The sequence below is a fragment of the Mycteria americana genome, unplaced genomic scaffold, assembly GCF_035582795.1.
Source record: "Mycteria americana isolate JAX WOST 10 ecotype Jacksonville Zoo and Gardens unplaced genomic scaffold, USCA_MyAme_1.0 Scaffold_27, whole genome shotgun sequence".
In the NCBI taxonomy this organism is placed as follows: domain Eukaryota; kingdom Metazoa; phylum Chordata; class Aves; order Ciconiiformes; family Ciconiidae; genus Mycteria; species Mycteria americana.
Window position 1 is genome coordinate 1,486,591 of NW_027445609.1, and position 4,595 is coordinate 1,491,185.

A 4,595-nucleotide genomic window follows, 5' to 3' on the forward strand; every position below is an offset into this window, starting at 1 on the left:
AGAGCGCGAATGTCTGTGCGGCAGCGAATGCAGTTCCAAGGGACAGTGAAAACCAGGTAGAGCTTTCAGTGCTGGCAGCTTTCGTGTGGGCGCAATCGCTGGACATTTCAAATTTGGCAGCCGGTCTCTGCCAGAGTCACATAGGCATTGTTGCGTTATAACCAACCAAGGCTTGCGCAGAGCGCGAATGTCTGTGCGGCATCGAATGCAGTTCCAAGCGACAGTGAAAACCAGGTAGAGCTTTCAGCGCTGGCAGCTTTCGTGAGGGCGCAATCGGTGTACATTTCAAATTTGGCAGCCGGGCTCTGCGAGAGTCACATAGGCATTGTTGCATCATACCCAACGAAGGCTTTTGCAGAGCGCGAATGTCTGTGCGGCAGCGAATGCAGTTCCAAGGGACAGTGAAAACCAGGTAGAGCTTTCAGTGCTGGCAGCTTTCGTGTGGGCGCAATCGCTGGACGTTTCAAATTTGGCAGCCGGGCTCTGCCAGAGTCACATAGGCATTGTTGCATCATAACCAACCAAGGCTTTTGCGGACCGCGAATGTCTGTGCGGCAGCGAATGCAGGTCCAATGCACAGTGAAAACCAGGTAGAGCTTTCAGTGCTGGCAGCTTTCGTGTGGGCGCAATCGCTGGACGTTTCAAATTTGGCAGCCGGGGTCTGCCAGAGTCACATAGGCATTGTTGCATCATAACCAACCAAGACTTTTGCGGACCGCGAATGTCTGTGCGGCAGCGAATGCAGTTCCAATGCACAGTGAAAACCAGGTAGAGCTTTCAGTGCTGGCAGCTTTCGTGTGGGCGCAATTGCTGGACGTTTCAAATTTGGCAGCCGGGCTCTGCCAGAGTCACATAGGCATTGTTGCATCATAACCAACCAAGGCTTTTGCAGAGCGCGAATGTCTGTGCGGCAGCGAATGCAGTTCCAAGGGACAGTGAAAACCAGGTAGAGCTTTCAGTGCTGGCAGCTTTCGTGTGGGCGCAATCGCTGGACGTTTCAAATTTGGCAGCCGGGCTCTGCCAGAGTCACATAGGCATTGTTGCATCATAACCAACCAAGGCTTGCGCAGAGCGCGAATGTCTGTGCGGCAGCGAATGCAGTTCCAAGGGACAGTGAAAACCAGGTAGAGCTTTAAGTGCTGGCAGCTTTCGTGTGGGCGCAATCAGTGGACGTTTCAAATTTGGCAGCCGGGCTCTGCCAGAGTCACATAGGCATTGTTGCATCATAAACAAATAAAGCTTATGCGGAGAGATAATGTCTGTGCGGCAGCGAATGCAGTTCCAAGGGACAGTGAAAACCAGGTAGAGCTTTCAGTGCTGGCAGCTTTCGTGTGGGCGCAATCGCTGGACGTTTCAAATTTGGCAGCCGGGCTCTGCCAGAGTCACATAGGCATTGTGGCGTCATAACCAACCAAGGCTTGCGCAGAGCGCGAATGTCTGTGCGGCAGCGAATGCAGTTCCAAGGGACAGTGAAAACCAGGTAGAGCTTTCAGTGCTGGCAGCTTTCGTGTGGGCGCAATCAGTGGACGTTTCAAATTTGGCAGCCGGGCTCTGCCAGAGTCACATAGGCATTGTTGCATCATAACCAACCAAGGCTTGCGCAGAGCGCGAATGTCGGTGCGGCAGCGAATGCAGTTCCAAGGGACAGTGAAAACCAGGTAGAGCTTTCAGTGCTGGCAGCTTTCGTGTGGGCGCAATCGCTGGACGTTTCGAATTTGGCAGCGGGCTCTGCATGAGTCACATAGGCATTGTTGCATCATAACCAACCAAGGCTTGCGCAGAGCGCGAATGTCTGTGCGGCAGCGAATGCAGTTCCAAGCGACAGTGAAAAGCAGGTAGAGCTTTCAGTGCTGGCAGCTTTCATGTGGGCGCAATCGCTGGACGTTTCAAATTTGGCAGCCGGGCTCTGCGAGAGTCACATAGGCATTCTGGCATCATAACCAACCAAGGCTTTTGCGGAGCGCGAATGTCTGTGCGGCAGCGAATGCAGTTCCAAGGGACAGTGAAAACCAGGTAGAGCTTTCAGTGCTGGCAGCTTTCGTGTGGGCGCAATCGCTGGACGTTTCAAATTTGGCAGCGGGCTGTGCGAGAGTCACATAGGCATTGTTGCATCATACCCAACCAAGGCTTTTGCAGAGCGCGAATGTCTGTGCGGCAGCGAATGCAGTTCCAAGGGACAGTGAAAACCAGGTAGAGCTTTCAGTGCTGGCAGCTTTCGTGTGGGCGCAATTGCTGGACGTTTCAAATTTGGCAGCCGGGCTCTGCGAGAGTCACATAGGCATTGTTGCATCATAACCAACCAAGGCTTGCGCAGAGCGCGAATGTCTGTGCGGCAGCGAATGCAGTTCCAAGGGACAGTGAAAACCAGGTAGAGCTTTCAGTGCTCGCAGCTTCCGTGTGGGCGCAATCAGTGGACGTTGCAAAATTGGCAGCGGGCTGTGCGAGAGTCACATAGGCATTGTTGCATCATAAACAAATAAAGCTTATGCGGAGAGATCATGTCTGTGCGGCAGCGAATGCAGTTCCAAAGGACAGTGAAAACCAGGTAGAGCTTTCAGTGCTGGCAGCTTTCGTGTGGGCGCAATCAGTGGACGTTTCAAATTTGGCAGCGGGCTGTGCGAGAGTCACATAGGCATTGTTGCATCATAACCAACCAAGGCTTTTGCAGAGCGCGAATGTCTGTGCGGCAGCGAATGCAGTTCCAAGGGACAGTGAAAACCAGGTAGAGCTTTCAGTGCTGGCAGCTTTCGTGTGGGCGCAATCGCTGGACGTTTCGAATTTGGCAGCCGGGCTCTGCATGAGTCACATAGGCATTGTTGCATCATAACCAACCAAGGCTTGCGCAGAGCGCGAATGTCGGTGCGGCAGCGAATGCAGTTCCAAGGGACAGTGAAAACCAGGTAGAGCTTTCAGTGCTGGCAGCTTTCGTGTGGGCGCAATCGCTGGACGTTTCGAATTTGGCAGCCGGGCTCTGCCAGAGTCACATAGGCATTGTTGCATCATAACCAACCAAGGCTTGCGCTGATCGCGAATGTCTGTGCGGCAGCGAATGCAGTTCCAAGGGACAGTGAAAACCAGGTAGAGCTTTCAGTGCTGGCAGCTTTCGTGTGGGCGCAATCGCTGGACGTTTCAAATTTGGCAGCGGGCTGTGCGAGAGTCACATAGGCATTGTTGCATCATACCCAACCAAGGCTTTTGCAGAGCGCGAATGTCTGTGCGGCAGCGAATGCAGTTCCAAGGGACAGTGAAAACCAGGTAGAGCTTTCAGTGCTGGCAGCTTTCGTGTGGGCGCAATCGCTGGACGTTTCGAATTTGGCAGCCGGGCTCTGCATGAGTCACATAGGCATTGTTGCATCATAACCAACCAAGGCTTGCGCAGAGCGCGAATGTCGGTGCGGCAGCGAATGCAGTTCCAAGGGACAGTGAAAACCAGGTAGAGCTTTCAGTGCTGGCAGCTTTCGTGTGGGCGCAATCGCTGGACGTTTCGAATTTGGCAGCCGGGCTCTGCCAGAGTCACATAGCCATTGTTGCTTCATAACCAACCAAGGCTTGCGCTGATCGCGAATGTCTGTGCGGCAGCGAATGCAGTTCCAAGGGACAGTGAAAACCAGGTAGAGCTTTCAGTGCTGGCAGCTTTCGTGTGGGCGCAATTGCTGGACGTTTCAAATTTGGCAACCGGGCTCTGCCAGAGTCACATAGGCATTGTTGCATCATACCCAACCAAGGCTTTTGCAGAGCGCGAATGTCTGTGCGGCAGCGAATGCAGTTCCAAGGGACAGTGAAAACCAGGTAGAGCTTTCAGTGCTGGCAGCTTTCGTGTGGGCGCAATTGCTGGACGTTTCAAATTTGGCAGCTGGGCTCTGCCAGAGTCACATAGGCATTGTTGCATCATAACCAACCAAGGCTTGCGCAGAGCGCGAATGTCTGTGCGGCAGCGAATGCAGTTCCAAGGGACAGTGAAAACCAGGTAGAGCTTTCAGTGCTGGCAGCTTTCGTGTGGGCGCAATTGCTGGACGTTTCAAATTTGGCAGCCGGGCTCTGCCAGAGTCACATAGGCATTGTTGCATCATAACCAACCAAGGCTTGCGCAGAGCGCGAATGTCTGTGCGGCAGCGAATGCAGTTCCAAGGGACAGTGAAAACCAGGTAGAGCTTTCAGTGCTGGCAGCTTTCGTGTGGGCGCAATCAGTGGACGTTTCAAATTTGGCAGCCGGGCTCTGCCAGAGTCACATAGGCATTGTTGCATCATAAACAAATAAAGCTTATGCGGAGAGATAATGTCTGTGCGGCAGCGAATGCAGTTCCAAGGGACAGTGAAAACCAGGTAGAGCTTTAAGTGCTGGCAGCTTTCGTGTGGGCGCAATCACTGGACGTTTCAAATTTGGCAGCCGGGCTCTGCCAGAGTCACATAGCCATTGTTGCATCATAACCAACCAAGGCTTGCGCAGAGCGCGAATGTCTGTGCGGCAGCGAATGCAGTTCCAAGGGACAGTGAAAACCAGGTAGAGCTTTCAGTGCTGGCAGCTTTCGTGTGGGCGCAATCAGTGGACGTTTCAAATTTGGCAGCGGGGCTCTGCCAGAGTCACATAGGCATTG